A 25832-nucleotide genomic window follows, 5' to 3' on the forward strand; every position below is an offset into this window, starting at 1 on the left:
TTTTGTAACATGTTTTTGTATAAAAGCATGAAATATTATATATATGTATATTTACACATTCTTCTAATCTAACAGTATAGCTCTAGATACTTATTCATATTGAACCCATGCCAGCCTAAAAGGTCAGCTGTTTCTTTTCGTAAATGAATTCCACCTCATCAATAACCCTTGGTTAAAAAAATACCATTTATCAACATATCATCTATTGATTCATATCTTCTGAAACTCATCTTTGTCCCCCTTTGGAATTGTTTGTTTGTTTCTTTACTTTTATCTAAAGATGACTTCCATCTTCTGACCCAGTCTCCTTGTTCCTTTCTTTACATGTGTATATGATTATTTTAAGCCTGAAGACAAAAATCATTTAGAAGATGAGTATTGCCTGTTTCTCTCAAAGCATAATAACAAACTGCAGCCCTAGTAAACTGGTTTTATTATTGAATCATACACATGAAGTCTAAAACTAACTGAGAATTAAAGGGTACAAAAATGTAAAGAGGCTTATTTAATAAACCAGCTCAAAGATATTGTTAAAAAATTTCTTTAATTCGATAATTCTGCAACATAAAGTAGAATCAAGGAAGACATTTGATATGGATTTCTTAGGAGGCGGAAAGAAGTAATGTGAAGTGTAGCATGGCAATTAAAAACATTACAGAATATGATGTTGTTGAGATCATGTTCCTGGTCACAATTTTCAGTATGTGTTGGCTGTGTGACTTAGAACAGTATATTACTTTTCTAATTCTTGATTTCTCCCATCTGTAAGAAGATAATAGTAATGTCCATATTACATATAGACTACATTAGATATAGTGTAAGATGATTAGATAATAATTACTTAAAAGTATAGCATAATATCTTTTTCATTTTTTAAATGTTAAGTTTTTTAAATTTTATTTCAGTGTAGTTGACATACAGAGTTAGTTGCAGTTGTAAAATACAGTGATTCAACAATTATAGACATTACTTAGTGCTCATGATGTGTACTCATTAAGGGTTTTTTTTTTTTTTTAAGTTTATTTTCAGAGACAGAGTGCACAGGGGAGGGGCAAAGAGAGGGAGAGAGAGAGAGAAACCCAGGTAGGCTCAGTGTTGTCAGCACAGAGCCCTACGTGGGGCTCAATCCCACCAACTGTGAGATGATGACCTGAGCTGAAATCATGACCTGGACACTTAACCAACTGAGCCACCGAGGCACCCCACTCTTTAAGTTTTAATTGCTGCAATACTGTCACAATCAACAAAATATCTTTGCTTTTATTTCTGTTTAGACTTGCCTTTCCTCTTCCTGTTAACAATATCAAGTACTCCTAATAACCGTGAATGGGGTGAATTCTTGTAGCAGATGAATCATAATATGCTAAAGCAATTAATTAAAATGGCATATTATTTCATCTATCCACGTGTATCATTTGACTTGAACCCTCCACTCCAGGCACTTAAACACTTAAAATCAAAATCAAACCTTCATTGGTGCACAAAACAAAAATTTTGATAAAATAAGATGCATTAGGGGCACCTGGGTGGTTCATCTGGTTAAGCCTCTGACTTCAGCTCAGGTCATGATCTCGAGGTTTACATGTTCGAGCCCGCATCGGGCTCTGTGCTGACAGCTCAGAGCCTGGAGCCTGCTTTGAGAGCCTGTGTCTCCCTCTCTCTGCCCTTCTCCCCTCATGCTCTCTCTCCCCTTCAAAAATAAATAAACATCAAAAAAATTTTAAAAAATAAGATGCATTAATTCCTAATATCCTATTTTCTATATTTTCCCCCAATGCTAGCAAAGGGTATTTTCACAGTCTTAAAATTCTTCCACTCAAGATGCACATGACTAAAGGCAGATGCCATGTAAATGACTCTATTTGACTTTGTTCACTACTCTGGGTCTCTGACACCTTTACCATTAAAGGTGCGTATCACGTAGGCTGTATTCTGCTTCTAGAAGGAAAATCTGTGGATAATGATGGCTGGTTGTATCACTTCAGAATCTGGTGGTGGTTGTACAGTGGTTCAAAAGCAACAGGGTACTAAGTTGGCTTGTCTTTCCACTCAGGAACCCAAGATGCATACCTTTTTACTTATTTTTACCAGTGAGAAAAATCTTGCCAAGAAACACCAAGCATGGAGGACACAGGGACAATTTGGACTTGAGGGTAATCTTTCCAGAGAGGTGGGTCATCCCCAGTGGTCTCACACCTGGATTAAGCCTCAGCCCTTTTATTGTAATTCTTCTTCTTGTTCCTCTCTAGTAGAACAAGAATTGTTACATCTGGTCCATCTCTCTTATGGCCGTTTCAACAAAAACCATTGGTTACATAATAACTGGCTCATTTAGTCCTAAACCCACTCAAAGAAGCAGAGGACTTTTGTAATTTCTAGTTAGCTTTATCTTGTGTTAAATAACAAAGATTTATAATGCTGGAGAATTTAAAAGTTTGCATGGCCAAGTATTACTGAAAAATAAATGTGTTAACTCAAATTTATGTATATTCCATAACAAAATATACTAAATATCAAAACTAGAATGTTTATCATAGTTTTATCCTAAGGAGAAGAAACCATAACCATAATTTTGTAAACATTCATGACATTCCAATTCATGATTACCTTCATCTCTCATTTCTTAAAAACCTACATATTTGTGAACATGTGATCATAAGTAATAGGATCACCAATGAAGATCACCAATAGAATGAGTTTTTCTTAGTCTCCCTGTGATAGATTATTATGGATGCTTTTTGCTGATGTATTAGGAAAAGAAGCAAAATAGCATTTTTTGTATTGTATGATTATATATCCATAAAATAACAAATAAATTTATAAAATGATAAACCGTTAAAACTGATAAGATATATTTTGGTTGAATAGCTATATACAAAGGGATAGATAAATATCAAAACAGTTTTTGGTAAAGAAAAAAAATTATTTGCAAAGGCATCCATCAACAACTAAAAACTGCTAGAAAATAATTTTGTGAGGTATGAACAAGATTTCATTCTGAAAGACTAGAAAGACTTTAATGAGTAACAAAAATTTTTCGTTAAAAGGAAGAAGCAGTAAGTAGGCTGTGAATACACTGGAAGATTCAATGTTGCAATTATATTATTTCTTCCTAAAAAACGGAAACACTTCCAATAATATTTTCATAACTTTTTATTTTGATTTAATTTAAAACTTTAGAAAAGTTACAAGAAAGCTATAATTTTATAAGACCCTTTTCACAGATTCAACCATTTTTAACATTTTGCTCCATTTGATTTATTCTGTTTATTTTTAAGAACCACTTCAGAGCAAGCTGCAGATATTATACCTTTTACCATAAATACTACAGTGTGTATTTCCTAAGGAAAATAGCATTATTTGACATAATCACAATATGATTTTTAATATCATAAAATATAGCTTTGTATTTCCTTACCAGGTTAATCTCCTTTAACACTTCTTGAGTCTTCGTTTGTCTTTCATGATTTTGATGTTCAGAGTACAGGGCAGGCATTTTGTAGAATTTTTGTCTATATTTCCTCAGATTTAGGTTGTCTGTTTTGTCACTTATACAGGTGATGTTGTGAACTTTCAATGCATAATATAAGGAGATACAAGATGTTAGTTTGTTCTATTATCAATGACATTGTTGATCACTGATTTAAGATGGTACCTTTAGGTTTCTCCATTTTGTAAAGTTACTACTTTCCTCTTTGCAATTAGTGCAATTAATTGCGGGGGGAGATATTTTAGACTACATAAACATATTCTTCATCAAACTTTTACGTATTTTAGTATCTTAATGATTCCTGTTTGCATCAATTGCAACTTTGATGGTTGCAGAATGGTAATTAATTCACTTCGTCTTGGTTTTATTCATTGGAAGTCTATAAAGACATGCTTGTTTTCTTTTCCACTATTAATTTATATTTATTATGCACTAACAGAATTTTATTCTGTAACTTACAATGTATCACTGTCATTATTTACTCAGTATTCAAATTGATTTGGTCAGTAGAAGCCCCTTTGATACGTTCCTATAAGTCCGTTAACAATTATTATTGCTCTGCCCTGGAATCATTTTTCCAGAGTCCTGTTTTTGTTTTTGTTTTGTTTTTGTTTTTGTTTTAGTGGAGGGTAATATTTAAATAACAACATCTAGGCACAAGAGATGCTCATTCCTATGGAGATGTCATCGTTTCTGTATCCTTTCAGAGAAGGAAAAAAAAATAGGAAAATGTGTGGTATATGTGTGTGTATTTATGTATCTATTTCTATATCTATTTTTGAGTTTAAACTGATATATCCAATTCCAGTCTAATACCATGAAGTTTATTTTAGACCTCCTGCTTTTATTTGTAACACTCTTCTCCAAAACTGAGAGATGTAGCTCCTATTATCTTTAATATATTTACTTATTGCATAATTCCTGGAATACACAGGATGTAGACTCAGAATCCCTAATTCAACCCATTTCAGGTAATAGTCTGCTAATTCTAGTAACTAAAGTTTCATAATTGTAAGTTGTTTTAATCATTAGTTTGAAAGTATTTTATAAAAATTCCCTGTTTAAAAGTTACCTGGATTAGTTTTTTTAATGTTTGTTTGTTTGTTTGTTTGTTTGTTTGTTTGTTTAGAGAGAGCATACGTGCCCACACAAGCAGGGGAGGGGCAGAGAGACAGAGGAAGAGAGGGAATCTCAGCAGGCTCTCTGCTGTGTCACAGGGGGCTCAATCTCACCAACTATGAGATCATGACCTGAGCCCAAATCAAGAGACAGATGCTCAACTGACTGAGCCACCCAGATGCCCCTGGATTCATTTTCTTATAAACTATTTCCCTCCTCCTCCTCTTTTCCTCCTCCTTCTCATTTAGTATAGTTATGTTATATATTTGAAGTAGTTTCAGGTTCGTTTTTCTCTGTCTTCCATGTTAAGTTTTCTATATTCTTCCTAGTACAAGCTGTGATTCCATCTCCTCCAGATTAATGCAGTAATTTCTGACTGATCTTCATTCTTCCATAAGGCAGTCAAAGTAATCCTCTTTCAATATCCTTGACTATGTCATTCCCTGGCTCTAAACACTCCAAATGGCTTCCTATTTTACTTAGACTAATGCAGAGCATTTACAATCACCTATAATTTTCTATATGAGCTGCCTCCTCTTCTGAAGTCCCCTCTAACTCTGTTTACGTACCTCCACTGATTCACTGGTGTTCTTCAAATATCCCAGGCACTCTCCTGCCTATTTCTCTTGTTTTACCCTGTGCTTAAAATGCCCTTTCCCTAAACCACAGAATGAATTGTTTGCTTGTTTCCTTCAGGAGTGTTCTTAGTGACTTATTAGTGAGCTTTTTTTTTTTAACCCACTTACTTATAATAGAAACCTTCACTCCGCTTTTTTGACACTCCTTTCCCTTTTATTCTTCTCCATAGTACTTACTGCAAACATGTTGCATGATTTTGTTATTTATTCTCCTTTTTTCTGAATCAGAGTGTAAATTCCAGTAAGGCAGCAGTGTTTGCACTTTGCTCACTCTGTATCCACAGTGCTGGTACTGTGCATGATACAGTAAATTTTTAATAAACAATGATTGGATGAATTTAATTAATTAACAGATCTTATCATAGCCTATTCTAGGACATTAGAAAGGAGACAAAATAAAACTCATTTCAAATATTTAATGGAATTGAGATTTCAACTTGCATGTTTTCAAAGTATTTTTCCTGGAGAAGTTCTTTTCTATGGAGTATGCACTTACGTTGTATTGGGTTAAGGATATTGGAGTTTAATTGTATAAGTGGGGGTATATATAGGGTAAAAAAAATCTTGCTTACTTCAGGAGGCTGTGTAACTTTTCATTTTCCCAAATCTACCAACAAATCTTTTTGAAAATCTCACTTTTTCTGATAAACTGCAAGTTTTGTCTGTGTCCCGGACTTTCCATTCTCTGGAGTTGCATAATATTTTAGAGAAAATAGCACAGCAGTGATTGCAAATAAGTGTTTGTATTCTCTTTGCCCTGGGTGGGCAGGGATTTCTCATTTCATACATCATTACAACTTTCTCCAATGATTGGGCACCAATTTCATCTCACTCCATTACAACCAGCTACCTGCTCACAAACTCAGCATCCAGGCCAAGCTGAAACAATCTCCACAACACATTGTCTGCAAAACCTTGTAATTTCAATTGTTCATGCTAAAATGTTATGTTATGCATCTCAGTGCAATCTCATCATACTAGCACGTAGCAATAGGCTAATGAACTGTAACAAAACTCAGTTTAAAAATGTCAAACATAATGAAAAAAGGAAAAAAAATAACAGAAATACATAGATCCTCAATTGGATTTATATGTTCTTTGTGTTAAGACTTACATAAGTTTTATAAACTTTATTACTGGTTTATTTCAAATACATAAGTATTTTAGCATTATTCAGCTAGTCTATCTGCATTAATATTCTGAACCAGCATCAAAAGCTACTGACTCAACTCAATATTCATTCTTAAGTTTGTCACTGTCAATTAGGTCACATTTTCTCCATATAGTAGGTCACTAAATTTGGGAGGAATCCCAGATAACTCATCTTTATTCATTCATTTTGGTTGTTTCCTTGTCTTACTTTTGAGCATTTTCTGTGTGTAAGTTTCTAAGAACACCATGGTGAACTTAGCAGAAATGATGTCCATCCTCATAGAGCATTATAAAACAGTTCCTCAAATTTATATTTAAAGCTGAGGTATGGGCTATTAAAGCAGAGTTTAGAGATCTGTATAATATCGCAACCAAAGTTCTAAGTGGTCAGAAAATTTATTCTGTGTTGTTCCTTTCCTGAGAAAATGAATGGACCCAACAGCGGGGAAGAGATGAGGGGGAGTAGACGTGAACATGTATGTTAGAGTTATGTGCACAGCTCTAGAGAAAGGGAAAAAATATTGTGAGTTTAATCAAGGAGAAAAGGGTAATATGACCCTGATATCAGGAAAGAATGCGAAATGGCAAAACTTGAGGCTGGAGATGTTGGCACCACCACATTGAGCTGGATTTGGAGCTTTATTTTACGAATCAGATGACTCTGCTGAGGAATTTCTGAAGTTGGAATAAGTCTGTCAGATATTCATTTTAGTGTGTTCCTTTTAGCTACAGTGAAGGGAGTGGATTTGCAAAGGCCAAAGGTAGAAACTGCAAAGAGTGGGAGATGCAATCATCAAGATGAGGGCATCCTGATGCCAGTAGAAGTGGAGAGATGCATATAGACTAAAGAGATGTTCAGGAGGAAAAAAAAGCAAGATGTAATAATTGATTGGGCATAAAAAGTGAAGGGAATGGACGTGTCAAGAATGATACCTTGATTCCTTAAATATATATTCAATAAACATTTTTGAGTCCCTATCAAATTGAAGAGCTATTCAAAGGCTAGGGCTACAGCAGTGAAAACAAAACAAATTTTGCCTTTATGTAATTTACATCCTAGTTGCAGGAGCTAGGCAATCAACTAATTACTAAGAAAAATATATAGTTGTTCAATGGTGAGAATTGGAGAAAAATAATCTCCAGAAAACTTAAGGGGAGGATGAATTTAAAGGTAGGAGGGGAGAATTATAATTTTAAGTAAATGAGTCAAAGAAATCCACACTGACAAGGTGAAATTTGAGCAAAGATTTTAAAAAAGGACATCAATCCGAAAAGAATACTGAGGAAATGGCATTTATGGAAATATTTGAAGGGGATGAAGAAAGCAAACTTGAAGATAGTTGGAACAATGGGGTACCTGGGTGGCTCAGTTGGTTAAGTGTCTGACACTTGATTTTGGCTCAGGTCATGATCTCATGGTTTGCGAGATGGAGCCTTGCATTGGACTCTGTGCTGACAGCTTGGAGCCTGCTTGGGGTTCTTTCTCTCCTTCTCTGCTCCTCCCCTGCTTGCACTCTTTCTCAAAATAACTAAATAAATAAACATTTTAAAAAGATAGTTGGAACCAGAGTAGTCATGTCAGATTCATTTTGTTGTTTTTTTTTTCTTTTGTAGATTTTAAAAATGCATTTTAACATCTTTTTCAGATGTCATCTACAATATTCCTGTCTTCTCACACATCTTCGCCTCAGCCTGTGCCCCCTATTCCTCTCTTTTTCCTTTTCAAGCACGTACTCCCTTCTAATAAACTACATAGTCTGTTACTCTCAATTAGAAGTCCTGTAATAGATTTTTGTCTGTTTTGCCTAGAACATTGCTTAGCATAGAGCATATATTCTATACATGTTACATAGAGCATATATTCTATACATATATGTGTTAAGGAGGATAAATGAATGTCCGTCTTCAGCAGTATCTCTTTTGTATGCATAAACTAGATAAGTTCAATTTTCTTATTACGGTTCAGTGCCAAAGAGTTCAGCATGCGAAATCAATTTTCTGTCTCTTATTTCTTCCTGCACACAATTGAAGACTGCAAAATTCTTAGATCCAGAATTCGCTACTCAGTAATCTTGTTTTACAGTATGAATATATGTGTCAATAATGCATGTACACATTTTTGGACATTTCCTCTTAATTTTCTCCATATAATCAAAGGTTTAGGTAAATTTTATACCTCATGTACTATAGAAAAATGTGAGTAGATAGCCTTACGGTAATTATCTTGCTTCATCTCTCCTCTCAACATTATAGCAAAGCAAGAAAGAAAGCAGATGTTGCTTTTGAGCTGAAATGTGCTAGGTGAATAAATTAGCTAAAAATGCCAAAGGATTGAAATATGTTGAGAGATACTTAGTGTGTCTTGCTAAAGGGAAAGATAATAAATGACTATGGCTTTTACTTCTATATTTTTATAGCACTTTCTATAAAACAAATAATGCATTACTGATATAGCTATTGCCAAAATGGTATTAGAGTAGTGCCATTTTTGCCAATTTTTCTTCCTAACTAATGAAATCTTATTTTCTACAACAACTCATTTATAAAACACATTAAGTGGCTTTAAAATATTTCTTACTGAACAAAGTTTGCTTTTTGGACTTAAATATATGCCCTTAGTACAGTGTTTGTGTTTAGACGTTAAAAATATTGCAGAACTAAGAGTGGCAATATGATCAATATATACATATATGTATATGATGTCTATACATATATATAAAATATATACTGATATATGTGTGATATATATACACACACATATATAAATATATATAAATATATACACTGATACATATACACACACACATATATATGCATGTATACACATACACATATATACACATGTATATACATACACATGTGTATGTGTATATAAACACATACACTCAGATATGTGTGTATATATATGTATATATCAGTAATAGTGTGATGTTAGTACAGAGCTGCCCTTCTCTCAACTTGATTTTATTATAGGACTCATGTTCACCAAACTGTGTCATCATGCTTTATCATGAGTGAAATTAACATACATTAATACTAAAACATATGCCTTTAGTGCTCTTAAAAGACCTGTGACATTAATAGGCATCACTATGACATGTTTATAACAAATCTACCTCCCTGATAGAGGTCAGGGAATGTACTGCATGTTGGAAATAAAAATGTGTTGATGTCATTTGCTTAGAGCAGAAACTTGACAGTTTTTTGTCTTTAACATGGAAACCCATCTGTATCTGTGTTTGCCCTTTCATACCTACCAACTACTTTCCTGACTAGGTCAATTATTTTAATATTTCTCAGTAACATAAATGAAAACAAAGACCTTAAAAAATTCAGCACCTATATTTTCTTAAAAAGTACACTCCAACTTCAAGCTTGAACAGTGAATACTTCAATATACTAAACACATGATTTAGAAGAAGATGTATTAAATAACACCACACAGATATAAAGCCAAACTTTAAGAAACTTATTTTATATATATTTAAAATATTTTCATTAGTACTATTTTAGTTCAAAGGGAAATCTAACTTAATGACTGTTATGATTCTTGACATTTAAAATATTCTGGTTATACTCTACAAAAGACTTTCTGCAGATGTTTCAATATATTTTTTATTATAAGCCAATTTGGTTGATAGGTCAAAAATAGAGAAATTTAAAAATTAGCAGTTAATGTTAACTTCCTTTATTCGAATACTCTTGCATTTCAGCTCTATGATTTTTGTCTTTTTTTAGAGAGTGAGAACCTGCACTGGTGAGTTGGGGGGTGGGGGAGGGGGGACAGAGGGGCAAAGATGGAGAGAGAGAGGGAGAGAGAGAGAAAAACCGAAGTTGGCTCTGTGCTCAGTGGGGAACCCGACACAGGCCTTGTACTCATGACTGTAAAATCATGACCTGAGCCAAAATCAAGAGTTAGCCACCTAAAAGACTGAGCTACCCAGGTGCCCCCACTTTGCTTTTTGTTATTTAAATATTTTTACAATAGGGGCGCCTGGGTGGCTCAGTCGGTTAAGAGTCCAACTTCGGCTCAGGTCATGATCTCACAGTCTGTGAGTTTGAGCCCTGTCAGGCTCTGTGCTGACAGCTCAGAGCCTGGAGCCTGTTTCAGATTCTGTGTCTCCCTCTCTCTCTGACCCTCCCCCGTTCATGCTCTGTCTCTCTCTGTCTCAAAAATAAACATTAAAAAAATTTTTTTAAATAAATAAATATTTTTACGATAGAATCTCTATGCTTAAGTTTTGTTTCTTGTTTTGGCATTTTACTCAACATTCTACAAATTTTCTTTATCTTTAATGTCTTCTATTAAATTTTTCATTTCCCGTGCATTTACAGGTTAAAAAATGTCTTTCTGGTTCTCTCAAATCAGTTTTTCTCTTTGATTTATTGAATCAATTTTTTTAATGTTTATTTTTGAGAGAGAGAGACAGACAGAACACAAAGCAGGAGGGGCAGAGATTGAGGGAGGGAGGGAGGTAGAGAGAGAGAGAGATAGAGAGAGAGAGAGAGAGAGAGAGAGAGAGAGACAGAATCCTAAGTAGGCTCCAGGCTCTGAGATGTCAGCACAGAACCCAAAATGGGGGCTCAAACTTACAAACCGTGAGATGATGACCTGAGCCAAAGTCCGGTGCTTTTTTTTTATAAATTTTTTTTTTTTTCAACGTTTATTTATTTTTGGGACAGAGAGAGACAGAGCATGAACGGGGGAGGGGCAGAGAGAGAGGGAGACACAGAATCGGAAACAGGCTCCAGGCTCTGAGCCATCAGCCCAGAGCCTGAAGCGGGGCTCAAACTCACAGACCGAGAGTTCATGACCTGGCTGAAGTCGGACGCTTAACCGACTGCGCCACCCAGGCGCCCCAAAGTCCGGTGCTTAATTGACTGAGCCACCCAGACACTCTGAAGCAATGTTTTTTTTTATATTCTCCAACGTTGCTAGCTATTTTTAAATGTCCTTGTATTCCGTGAATTATCTCTTTCCTCTGGTATAATTTGTCATTTTTTTAGTGTAATGGTTCACTCCTGTATAATTGTTTTTTTAAATATGTGTTGACCACTAGTTTTCTATTTTTTTATTAATATTTGTGAAAGTTTGATTACTATAAGGATTTACTTTTCATATGTGTTTTCTTGAACTGATTACGAGTTTTAAATTATTAGCATATCTACTGACATTTTTTATTTTAGAATTAGTGGTCAAAATATTGGCAGACAAACTGAACTTCTTATCACATGTGACAGAAAATGAAGCGTTTTTATCTGGTGCACCAAGCCTGACACTTAAATTTTAGTTACTCACTGGCAAATTTCTTATGGATTCAATGGATTTACTCTAATTTTAGGTATGATGGTAAATGTCTCCACTGACAAGTTTTCTCTATATGAGGAGTATGAGTAGGACTGAACAACCATTGATGATCATTAAATTAAAAACCTAGAGGAAGGGCGCCTGGGTGGCTCAGTTGGTTTAAGGGTACGACTTCAGCTCAAGTCATGATCTTGTGGTTCATGGGTTTGAGCCCCGCCTCTGGCTCTGTGCTGACAGCTCAGAGCCTGAAGCCTGCTTCAGATTCTGTGTCTCCCACTCTTTCTGCCCCTCCCTGACTTGCACACTCTCTCAACTCTCTGTCTCTCTCAAAAATAAATAAACATTAAAAAAATTAAAAACTAGAGTAATTCATATACATTGGACTTTTGCTTTTTATGGACTGTGATTCTGAGTTTGGAATCCCTGCAGAGTCCCATCTGGTAGAAAACTCCGAGTTTCATTATATCCTTGCCTTGTACCATACCTGTTTTGCTTATGTCTTTCTCCACTCTACTTCATTAATCTCTTGTACTGCATATGCTCTCTGTATTCCAAAATTTTGTCAAAAATTCTAATGGGTACACTCCCCGTTTTGTTTTGGCTTTACTTTATTTGGCAGATATATTTACATTTAATTTTTTTTAACGTTTTATTTTTGAGACAGAGAGAGACAGAGCATGAATGAGGGAGGGGCAGAGAGAGAGGGAGACACAGAATGGGAAGCAGTCTCCAGGCTCTGAGCCATCAGCCCAGAGCCGGACGCGGGGCTCGGGGCTCGAACTCACCGACCTTGAGATCCTGACCTGAGCTGAAGTTGGCCGCTTAACCAACTGAGCCACCCAGGCGCCCCAGATATATTTACATTTAAATAGGAAGGTAGGGGAGGTTAATTTGTCCACTGAATCTACAATATTGTTTCAGAAACTATATACTTTCCACTTCTTAAAGTTTTTTTTTTTACTCTTCATTTTCTGTGTCTTTTCACAAGGTAAGGAAATACTTGTCCTGCTCTTTCCTGTCTTAAGAGATTACTTTTACTAATGTCACAAAATGAATCAGATTTCATTATCATGTATAGTATGATTCTGTGTAAGAGTGTGGACAGGGAAATAGAACTGGCAAAATTCCTATCATAGCTGTACCACTCCTAACTGTGATACCTTAAGCAGTTTAGTTAACCTTTTTGTGCATCAGTTACTTAAATTATAACATGGATAAAAAAATGTGCCTTCTCATTAGAGGGTATGTTACTGAAAAAAATAATAAAATAAAAATATAAAAAATAAATGAAGAAAGAAGGAAAGAAAGAAAGAAAAAAAGAATGTTACTGAGAAGTTTAAATGAGCTAATATATGTAAAGCACTTAGTGTATTTCCAGGTACTAAATAAGCATTCAAGAATGTTAAACTGCCATTATTAAAGTTTTTCTTTCAAACCATAGCTCCCCTTTCCTACACCCAAATCCTTACTTTGCTTTCACTTCATAAGTCTTATTTCTCCCTTAATTCTTTTCAGCAACAAAAGTCTATCCAGTCTTGGTTAAGAATAGACATAAAAAAATCAGAAAACCAATTAAAAAAATAACAAATGGCAAACAGACTGCAATATTATTTACTTCTTTTAAATCCTGTCCTCTTTACTTTTCTTTTTAAAATTTTTTTTTAACATTTATTTATATTTGAGAGACAGAGTATGAGCAGGGGAGGGGCAGAGAGAGAGGGAGACACAGAATTCAAAGCAGGCTGCAGGCTCCAAGCTGTCAGCATAGAGCCCCACGCGCGGCCCGAATTTACAAACTGAGAGATCATGACCTGATCCAAAGTTGGATGCTTAACCGACTGAGCCACCCAGGCGCCCCCTCTTTACTTTTTAATAAAAATTATTTTCATAGAATAGCTAAGTGCTATAGATTTAGTAAATCTAGCAAGTTTCAGTCTTCTCAAAGTCATTAAAGAGATTGACATTGTTTATTCTAGGAGAGTTCAAAAATATTCAAGAAAATTGAGCTCTTTCAGTCAAATATTTATAGAGAAAGGTCTTGTAATTATATAATACTTGTGGGAGTGAGGAAACTTGTGAATAAAAATAAATATAAAAAAAAGATTTGACTGCAGATTGTATATGAACAAAGGACAGGGAAATAAAACTGGTGACGAAGTTTGCTTGCATTGACTTTGATTTTGATTTGACAAAATGTATCTTGGGCTTTTGAAAGGACAATTTATTTTGACACTTTTTTTTGAGTCTTAGGTACACCAGGGATACAGGTTAGAGTCTCATGTGTATACAGGCAGCTTTTTTAAAAAAAGTTGTGTTTTACTAAAAGAATATATGTGTTAAAATGGCATTGCACTTTCTGGTGGAAACAAATTTGTAAATAAATAGTATATTAAATGAATGAGTAAGAGAGAGAGAAATTTTACCAGTTATTTAAGGAAATAAAAGTGCTTATACGAGCTGCATCATAAAATAAATTTCACCTGTAAGTCTTTAAATAGTATTTGTCATAAGGTAAATGTCTTCCATGCAGTAAATGAAGAAATGGCCTTCTTTAGCCATTTATCTCTATCAACTTTCTGTCAAAAATAATAATTATGGCTTTCAAAATTCTAGGTTCAGTAGCTATAAAATAATAAGAAATTCATACTGATCTTTATGATACTATCTAGTAGAATGGACAGGAAAATAGAAAATTACTCATATGTCTTGAGAAATAAAATATAGCAAATAAATATATCTTAATAAGTACAGTGAGATGAGACTCTATATCAAAGTTAAAGGAAATAAGGTTTCATCTTTTCTATGCATCTTCTGTTTCAAAGAATGAGATAAATTCTTATTCTTTGATAAATTCTGAAACTTAAACATATCCTGAAAAGCATCTTTCAAATTAAAGAGAACAATAAAAAAATATTGGATACATTTACCATAATAGAAACCATTATTTTTAGACTCTGAATGCCTTATTATACTTAATTATACACATGATGAAAGTAACTTATATACCATAGAATGGACAATGCTAGAGAACGATACAAGTATGATAATATAGACATGATCTTCCCTGAATTTCCTTGTCATATCAACTCTGTTCCAATGGTATAAATGGATTAATCAAACATAACACATTACAAAGCATTTAACAGTTATAAAGTTGTAGTTTTTATATTTTTTCCTTTTTCTTTTAAATAGGAAAAAAATATTTCAGTGACCATTTGAATATAATATCTCAAATTTCACTCAAACACACCAAAAAAGAAACTAAGCTTTCTATATTTGAAAAATAACCAAACATTCCAAAGAGAACATAATAAGAATTATAACAACCAAAGAATAAGATGTGAAGATGTGAAACAAATTTTATGTAAAATCTAAAATAATCAGACAATAAGTCCTTGTTAAACAGGTAGTTTTGAAAAACAAAATACTGTTTTGCACTACAAGGGAGCCTATATCTGGAAATTAGAGTTCACTTAAACTAATTGCCTTGGAGTTAAGTTTTGAAGATTACTGGCATAATAGCAACTCACACTAATGACATTCTAATTTCAAAGACAAAAATCCCACTTTGGGAAATTACAGATAGCTAATGAACTTCTAGTAGTTATATGAAGAAAATTGTGATGAGCACTGGGTGTTGTGTGTAAGTGATGAATCACTGAATCTCCTGAAATCAATATTGCACTGTATGTTAACTAACAAAAATTTAAGTCAAAAAATAAGATATTATATGAAGAAAAATTTTATTGTGATTATGTATATCATGGATAAAGCAATATAAACTAGTCATTCATCTCAACCACTCCGACAATAGAGTTGTTTTGTCAGCATTTAATTGAGTAAGAGGATTGGGGGATAAGAAAAAGGCATGGCCGTGCTGATTTCCTCTCCTTTGAGTCTGGTCCTTAAACAGAGGCATTTAAAAAAATTATGTTTTGGGGTGGCGCAGTCGGTTGAGCGTCCGACTTCAGCCAGGTCACGATCTCGCGGTCCGTGAGTTCGAGCCCCGCGTCAGGCTCTGGGCTGATGGCTCAGAGCCTAGAGCCTGTTTCCGATTCTGTGTCTCCCTCTCTTTCTGCCCCTCCCCCGTTCATGCTCTGTCTCTCCCTGTCCCAAAAATAAATAAACGTTGAAAAAAAAAATTAAAATTATGTTTGGATATAATACAGGAAAATAGTGTCCAAAAGTAAAGCCAAATCTTAATAATCTGTTTTATATGATTACTCTGACATTTAAATTGTTTGCATACCAACAAATTGACAAGAACACTTTACCCATTATAAATGGGTATTATGATTGCTCACATTGGTCCTAAAATATATTAACTTGTGTCTTAGGCCTCTTTCAGTACAGGCAGCAGATTAAACAAACCAAAACCATAAGACAAAATCTGACAGAGACTTTTTTGGATGAATTCGCCAACTATCTCTGGAAATATTCTGTTATTTTCCATTTTAGATAGGCAAAAAGTCCAGAAACTGCAAGAACAACATGTTAATGGTAAATAGTTATTTATTGAAAAGCGCTTTACATGTAAAGTGCTTTATTTCTTTTAGTTTGTTTTTGCTCCTTAGAAGAGGAAAAGCTTTGTGACTGGTTCTTGAATACATATTTTTATTAAAGGTAATAGGCCAAATAATGGCCAAATCTTTTTATGACATAAACTGCTGATTTATTTCTTCCATGGTTATATCAATAGAGCAACAAAAGAGTTAATTCAGTTAGAAATGGTAGTATAACATTTTATCCCTTTTTACTCAAATTGTGTGTGTGTTTGTTTGTTTGTTTTGCTAATTTTGTGTCATAATTTGACATTTAAGGTCATTAAGCATGTGTATTCTAATATGCGTCATCCTCAACCACAAATAATTTGGGGTAAAAAAACCTTTTGAATGAAATAATGTATATTATTACATTTGATTATTAATATTTCAATAAAAATAATAAGAGATTCGATCCTTATCCCCTTTCACAATTAGTCTAATTTCTTTTACATATCTTGTTTATTCACCTTTGCTTTCGTTACTTCATGCTTCGTTAGGTCAAGTCTCATTCCCTTTAAGTAGATACAGAAGCTGATAAATTAAAAGTCTGGGAATTTAGGGATGCTGGGGTGGCTCAGTCAGTTGAGCGTCAGACTCTTGATTTTGGCTCAGGTCGTGATCTCACAGTTGTGGGATCAGGCCCTGCTCTACACTCAGGGATTCTCTCTCTCTCTTTGTCTCTGTCTCTGTCTCTGTCTCTCTCAACAAATAAACTTAAAAAAAAAAAAGAATCTGGAATTTCAATGCAATCTCCACACCTCAAAGGCCAAATAAATGCCTATGTCAACCCCTTTCTAGAAACTTAATTTCAATGTTCAATAGTCACTCTGATATATATCATGTCATCCACACCTTTTGTGTGGCAGAAAAACTACTTTTCATTATCAAAGAAGCTAGTTTTGCCAAGAACAAAATAGTGATTTTAAATCTTAAGTAAAAAATTAAGTGACTTCTTTTGGAAATGTCTTTTCATTTAAAATGTCTGGGTTTTATTACCATTTTAACTTTTAGGGATGGGAGACTCCTGAGTTGCATGGGAATTTTTCCTGTATTCTCTCTTCCTCTTTTTTCCATTAGTGCTAGATAATCCTTTCCATAGCCTCATATCCCTCAGTTTGTCATGTATGTCTTTCTTACTTTCTAAACTATACATTCCTCAAGGGTAGACTTGAATATTAGTCATTACATTATTCACTATAGTCAAGCAAGTTTTATTATAGTTGTTTTTACACATCGCAATAGTCTAAATGTCTTTCTTTAATGAAATTATATAAACCCTGTTGTTAATTTCCAACTACATTGAAAGTAAAGTAGAATTATTTTGCTAGTTTTACTTTAAGGGTGCAATTCTTAGCAGTGGTATATTTAATGCATGTTTTTGTTTTCTTTCTGCATATATGTTTTAATCAGAAAGAAAAAAATTTAAAAATCATTTTGTTGCTTGATTGTGTCATAATGCATTTTACTGAAGTCTTTTGGAAAATGTATATGAAATATAAAAATTCTGATTCGTTAAACATTTGGCTGTTTTCCAAAACAAAGTAATATCAGGAAAAATCCAATTGGATTTAAATAAATGTCAGTATCTTTTGAAATTGTAATTAGTCAAGTAATGTTTCTGGTTACCATGTGACTTTCCAAGGGAAACATTTTCTACTAGCTTGTCATTCTAATGACTAGGGTTTATTTATTGGATGAGTATCGTGTTATAATACCCTTGAAACTCTTCTAGTTGATTACTTTAAAAATCCATGAAGAAATGGTACATATATAGAGCTACATTTACTTGCACATATCTAGATATTAAAAATCTTATACTTTTCCCTTTGAAAATGAAAGTTTGATCTGATATATAAATCTCATAGTGTGGACCTAAAGTTTCCATCAGACATAATAGGATCACTGTTCAACAATTTGAATTTAGATTGCATGCAGTCCTAATGGTTTTCAGATTAAGAATATCAGAAAGATAACAAGTTATGGTATCTCAATGACATATTTATCATAAGGTTATCAATTAGAATGCAAATCTTTTGAAGCCAGAGTATTACATTTAGCAAATAATTATTCTCCCATCCACAGACTCTTAAGTCATATTCTAATGCCCAGGAAAGAGGCCTCATGACTAAATAATAAAATCTACAGAATTCAGAGTAAGTCCATTTGTGGTCACATTTCAGGGAACAGAATTCTCATTGACTTCAAGGGCAAAAAATTTAGTTGTAATGCAGCTTTCACAGTAAGAGGTTATCTATACAAGTAGATTTAAGAAGTAGCTATTATCCTGAATTTCAAAAACTAAATTCTGTCCTTGAATGGACATATGCAAACTCTATTGATTATAGGCCATTAACTGACTGTTTTTTAAAGAGGGTTTGATATTTATGTCATTACCAACTGGAAAATACAATGTTTAAATGAAATAAGCACAATAACCTTAACTGCCTCTGTGTGTATTATAAACATTCATTAATTTCATTTTCTCTACACTTTCTTAATTTATGTATATCTCAATGTCATTTTTGTTAATTACAAAGACCTCTGTGTTCCTATTTAAGTTTGAAAAGCGATTTTGGTTATGTAGGCATCAAATGGTGTATCTCCTTTCGGATTTTTTCTAACATTATCCAAATTTTATTGGGTACCACATAATTATTTTACACTCAGTTTTGTGGTAGTTTACCTAGATGACTCACTCTGAAAGAAAAACACCAAGATACAGAATCTCTGACATTTTGTTAGTAACAGTTTCTAAATTAAAATGTTGTTAATTGAAACTGATCATATCAAGTTTTTTCAAATAATGGGGCTCTCTCCAGAGTCCACTAATGTTTTTAAATTTTTCACTTGAACTTTTAGGACAAACATGTCATTCTCTTTACCCCCTTTGTTCATTTCAGCCACATACTCCTGGATAAAATTATGTATGACCAGAATGGCATGACGATAACATAAGCCCATGGTCTATAAAATATCTAACAAAAAGATAGAAAACAGGTTAAATAAAGTGCTATCCAGTATATCACTTCTACTCTTAAGCTGTGAGCAGGATTGTAGTCTTAAACTTCTTTCTCCTTCCCCATAAGAGTTACGAGCTTTAATAGTAGCTGTATAAAAGCTATAAACCTAAGAATTGGTAACTTTGAAGTTTTTTCTCCTATGTGCTTAAAAGTAAAATTCCTTTTTTCAATTTTGATAGTATTGTTCCATCTGCATCAGTAGATACTCCTCTTGGTAAGTTCAACTATAGGAATAGTAAGATAGACTTCCAAGTAATTTACATTCAACTTTGGAATTTCACAATCAGAGAGAGCTAGTAGAGAATAGAGAAGTCACTGTCTAAATAAAATACTAAGATCCATTATATTTTCTGGAAATACCCCTCTGTCTCCCTTAACATAAACAATTCAGAGAGCCCTATGACTTACATCCACAGGAAAGAAAGCACTATACCTAAGATAAGACATAACTGAATAAATAAACACCACATCTACTCAATCAACCTAGTTTAAATTTAAAAGAAAAATCTAGAATGTAACGGTCTTGATTTTAGTAAGAAAAATTGATTTACACAGAGTAACTACACAAGTAGCTACTCGGTTGCTAACTAATTTGGGGATTACTATATGATGTAAGTGATAATAACTCCCAATTGTCACAAGGTTGAAGTGACTTCTTACTTGGATCAATCTCCTCTCAATAGGAAAAGCCTTACATTACCTTTCAGTAATAATAAAAGCAACAAGTACATATGCAAAATACACAGATATACAAAGCCAAGTTCATATATACATCTTTCTCAGACATGGAGCTCTTTTCTTAAGTGAGTGTTTAGTACTTCTAAGGCCATGCTGTGGCCAGCTAAGTGGTAGTAAAATGTGGAGGAGCAGGAGGCTTGACACTGTGTATCTCTAAACACAATGGCTCTTTCCTCACAAATTAATTTTAATATCTATGGGTAGTTTGTCATGAATTGAAAAGTTTTGCATCAATACACACAATTAGATTTATATGCAAATCTTGGAGTTCTTCTGGAATACAAAGAGGTGTACTTTGAGATAAGGGAAAAGAAGAGAAATAAGAAATGAAACTCCAAAAAACCCAAGTTATTATTTAACTGGGAAATGGCTGTGACTTTTTTCTCTCTTCTGCTTTTAGCATGAATGTATACAAATTAGTATTCATTTTTTGCCCCACACTCGATATGATAGATAAGTGGGAAAAAATCCCCAGGAAAACAGAAAAGTGCAACTTGGAGATTGCTTCCAAAAGCTAGTTAAAGTTTAAACTACGATTCCTGACTAATGATGATCTTGTTGCTATCTGGGTGTTTCCTCTCTGTTTCTTTCCAAATATCTCTGCCTCCATTGGAGGAAAAAGCTTAAGAGGATTTGTGCAAGCCCATGACTCCCTCATATGTAGGCTGTCCATCATTTTCTGAAGTGGGTATGTTTAAAAATAAAGATAACAAATTGTTTCAGGCCCTTCTCTAGCCCTATTCGGGTGGCCCTACTTTTCTTTGTCACAAAGTAATCTTGGACTGTGTTAGATTCTAGAAAGGCAGTGTTTTCCATAGTACCAGACAATCTTAAACCTCTGCAGTCCCTTCCTGTATGTACTTGTGTGTACAGAAAAAGAAAAGGAAGGAAATGTTGCATTTTTTTGAAGCCTTTGTATTCTGTGTTGTGATGGGCAACTATAAGCATTTACAGAGAGAAATTCAAGGGTACTTGGGCTTGCTTTTACTTGTTTATTCAATGGGGCTTACATTTCTATATTTTTGCAAATGGCTTTATGTGGTAAGAATCACAACCTTCACCTACATATAAATACTCAACTTTATAAATAAATCCAATAACATTTTAAGAAGGGGGGGAAAGCAAATTTAGTACATGATAATTCATTGAAAGAAAAGAAAAAAACAAATATGCTGTATATTATGTTCAGTCACAGGGAAGGAAAGATAAATTGGCCACACATACAGATCAATAGAATGCCCATGAACACTACTGTTAAATCTTATATAAATGACTAACTGGAGGATCTGAAATACAATTAATTGCCTGTTATAGATATTTCCTCATAGGAGTGATAGATGCTTGGTCATCTGAGATTACATCTCCTTGAGGCATACAAACTACATGAGGCAATGATGCCATGAAGTCTCCCAACATTATCAGTCACAATCAAAATGGACAGAAGCAGCAAAGGAAAAGGGGACTCAAAGTTAAATAGTGACCTCTCGAATTGTGATTTTATAAGGATACTGAAATTATCAGTATCAGGCTATAGAACAGTAACAGGCCATAGAAATAAGAAAAAGCAAGCCTGAAGATAATTTAAAGCTAAATCTTTTAAATATTTTTTATGGCTGAGTCAAATGTTTGATATCTCATAAATGTCAGCTATATCATCTTCCCCTTTTAATATCAGCATTTCCCCATTCTTCTTTGATATTCTTTCCTTTTCTAAATATTAAGTCTAGATTTGTCTGATGAAAATCAGCCTAAAAGTTGGTGATATAATATTATTTTTCTAGTTTTAGATTTAGTGTCTACTATGAAACTCAACTATGTTTCTGAGTTGAGGATTCCAGAAAATTTGACATTTTCAATATGAACAGTGCTAGAAATGTAAATAAGGTTTCTGGTGCTTTTATTCAATGAATTTCTTCAAGTCCCTAACATGCAAGGCAGTTTGTTTTATGTACTATGAAAATATAAAGATGAATTAGTCAAGGACTATGCCTTTAAGGGCCTCCCAGTCTAGTAGGAAAGACAAAACAATTCATAAAACTTATTGAAAAGTTTGGGTTCTAATATATGAGCTTTAAAATTCAGAGATATATCATAATTATTAATGATTTTTCTGTCTTGTTCTTGATAAAAATAGCATGGATCAAAAATGGCAGATGAAAACCAATTAGGAGGTCTGAATGAAAAATGCCTGTATCTGAAAAATGAATATGTATAAAAGCAGGCAATACAAATATTTTAAAGGAACATATCTCCTTCCAGTAGAGATTGGAGCAGAATATTAGCAATAATCAAATTCTCTAATTTTAAAGAAAGGAAAATTGATAACTAGTGAGGTGATTGACTTATTCATGGATTGATAGCTAAGCCAGGACTAGAATCAAGATTATAGACTCTAGTCCAATGTTCTGTGCATTAGGGAAATACAATATGTACAAAACACTGCACTTTTGATTTGAGGATATAAGATAAATATATGTGAGAAGTAGAGAAAAGTAAAGAATGATGCAAAACTCTATGTCAAAGAGTATTCACAAAGATACCATTGTATTTTAAAATACTGGTTTCTGAACAGGAACAGAAAGATATATGTTTATTTGATATTTATTTCCATGGTAAAAAAGAAGAAAAAGGGATGAGAGAAGTTATGATAAAAATTGAGAATACAGGGTAAAGAAAACAATTGTAAAATGTTTTCTAAAAAGAATGACTAGGTTAGGTTACAGGATAGGTAATGGTAAGATGGATTTTGTAAATCAAGAACATACAGGGGCTCCTAGGTGTCTCAGTCTGTTCAGCATCTGACTTCAGCTGAAGTCATAATCTCACACCATAGATTCAACCCCCACTCTGTTCTGACAGCTCAGAGGCAGAAGCCTACTTCAGATTCTGTGTCTCCCTCTCTTTCTCTGCCCCTCTCCCACTCAGTCTCTCTCTCTTTCAAAAGTAAATAAAAACATTAAAAAATTTTTAAAGAAAATACATTAACCATGTTTTCTATAGTTATTCACATAATACCTGCTATATTTTTGACATTTCCTTATTTACCTGTATTATATTTATTGATATATTTTATAAACTGATTTTTTATTTAGCTTTTTAATTGAGGTATAATAATTAATATATAATGCTATATTAGTTCCAGGTGTACAACATATTAATTCAACAATGCTGTACATTACTCAATACTCACTGTAATACGTATAATTGCCATCTGTTACAATATAACATTATTACAGTATTATTGACTATATTTTCTAGGATGTACTTTTTTTAAAATTTTTTTAACGTTTATTTATTTTTGAGAGAAAGAAAGAGCACAAAGAGGAGAGGGAGACATAGAATCCAAAGCAGGCTCCAGGCTCCGAGCTGTCAGCACAGAGCCTGTTGCAGAGCTTGAACTCACAAATTGCAAGATCATGACCTGAGCCAAAGTTGATCACCCAACCGACTGAGCCACCCAGGTGCCCCTACGATGTACTTTTCATATCTGTGATTTATTTATTTTATAATAGGAAGTTTGTATCTCTAAATCCCCTTTATTTTGTCCCTCCCCTACACACCTCCTGTCTGGCAGCCACCAGTATGTTCTCTGTCTTTAAGGGTCTATTTTGTTTCTTTGTTCATTTTGTTGTTTAGATTCCACATACAAATTAAATCACACAGTATTTTCTTTCTTTTATTTCCCCTAGCGTAATGCCCTCTAGGTCCATCTGTACTGTTGCAGACATGAAGACCACATTCTTTTTTATGACTGAGTGATGTTCCATTTTATGTGTGTGTGTGTGTGTGTGTGTGTGTGTGTGTGTGTATTATTGAGCCTTTTTTGTGGCCTAAGGTGACCTATTATGGAGCAAGTTTCATGTCCACTTGAAAAGATGTGTATTTTTTTTAAGCTGGAATGTTCTTTATATATCTGTGAAGTGCATGTGGTCTAACATGTCATTCAAAACCACCATTTCCTTATTGATTTTCTGTCTGGATGATCTATCCATTGATGTAAGTAGGGCATTAATGTCTCCTTCTATTATTATATTACTATCAATTTCTCCCTTTATGTTAATATTTGCTTTATGTATTTAGATGTTTCTATGTTGGGTGCATAGATATTTACAATCATTATATCTTCTTCTTGGATTGATCCCTTTATCATTATGTATTGCCTTTCTTTGTCTTTTGCTACAGTCTTTGTTTTAAAGTCTATTTCATCTTATATAAGTGTTGCTACATCAGCTTTTATTTTGTTTCCATTTGAATAGTGTATGTTTTCCAAGCCTTCACTTTCAGTTTGTATATATCTTTAGGTCTGAGGTAAGTCTCTTGTAGACAGCATATAGATGAGTTTTGTTTTCTATTTGTTTTTAATACATCAGTCACCCTATGTCTTTTGTCTGGAGCATTTGTCCGTTTACATTTAAAGTAATTATTGATGTGTTATTTATTGCCATTTTGTTAATTGTTTTCCAGTCGGTTTTATAAGTCTTCTCTTTTCCTTCCTCCTTTTCTTGCTCTCTTCCCTTGTGGTTTGATGGTTTTCTTTAGTGTTAATGCTTGTATTTCTTTTCCTTTAATTTTTTTAATGTTTGTTTATTTTTGAGAGAGAGAGAGAGAGAGAGAGAGAGAGAGAGAGAGAGACAACAAGCAGGAGAGGAGTGGAGAGGGAGACACACAGAATCCAAAGCAGGCTATCAGCACAGAGCTTGACCTGGGGCTCAAACTCAAGAGCTGTGAGATCATGACCTGAACCAAAGTTGGATGCTTAACCAACTGACCCACCTAGGTGCCCCAAATTTCTTTTCCTTTATATTTTGTGTATGTATTATAGTTTTGGTTTGTGGCTAATGTTAGGTTTATATATAACACCTTATATGTATAGCAGTCTATTTTAAGTTGATGGATGCTTAATTTCAAACATAATCTAAAAATGCTATATTTTAAGTCTGTCCTCCATATTTTGTGTATAAAGAGTCCTATTTTATTTATTTTTATTTTGTATATCTGTTAGAAGATGAGGGAGAGACAGTAAAGTATCTCCCAAACTGAGAAAGCACTTTGAGACTGGAAAACAAAGTAGCCCACTCCATACAGTTTGTACAGAGTTTTATTTAGGGTAACTCACTGACAGGTTCTGGTAGAGAAAAATCCACGGCAACTGTATAGTTATTGTCTGCAAAATCCAGACCTTAGTCCACAGATTACATAGAGTGAGAGACAGACAGAAGGACATTGCAATGAGATCAAAGGGTTTATGTGCACCTCAGACAGCTTGAATGCACCTAACCAACAGCTAGACTTTAATTTGATCTTGTGGAATAACCTATGCAGCAGGAAGCGAAAAGACTATGTTAATTATAACAAATTAATGGAAGGAAGGCCAAAACAAGCTTCTTCCCATCCCAGACTTGGTGGGTAGGCATTTCCAAGGTTTGTGTATTAATCTCCTAAGGACTGGAACAGGTAGCCCCAAAAGAGGTCTTTGAGCAAATATGAACAAGATGGAGAACCAAAGATGGAGTCAGTGTAGTCAGCACTCTTACAGGTATCTCTTGACTAATTTTGTAGATAAATTGATTTTGCTGCTTTTGTGTTCTAACCTCCATACTGACTTTCTAAGTGATTAATCTACTACTTTTATTATATATTTGCTTTTACAAGTGAATTTTTTTTCCTTTCATAATTTGCTTACTTCAGTTATAGCCTTTTCTTTCCACTTAAAGAATTCCTTTACCATTTCTTATAAGGTTAATTTAGTGAAGGTGAACTCCTTTAAATTGTATTTATCTGGAAAGCTCTTTATCTCTCCTTGTATTCTGAATAATAATCTTG

This window comes from Prionailurus viverrinus, chromosome B1, assembly GCF_022837055.1.
Source record: "Prionailurus viverrinus isolate Anna chromosome B1, UM_Priviv_1.0, whole genome shotgun sequence".
In the NCBI taxonomy this organism is placed as follows: Eukaryota; Metazoa; Chordata; class Mammalia; order Carnivora; family Felidae; genus Prionailurus; species Prionailurus viverrinus.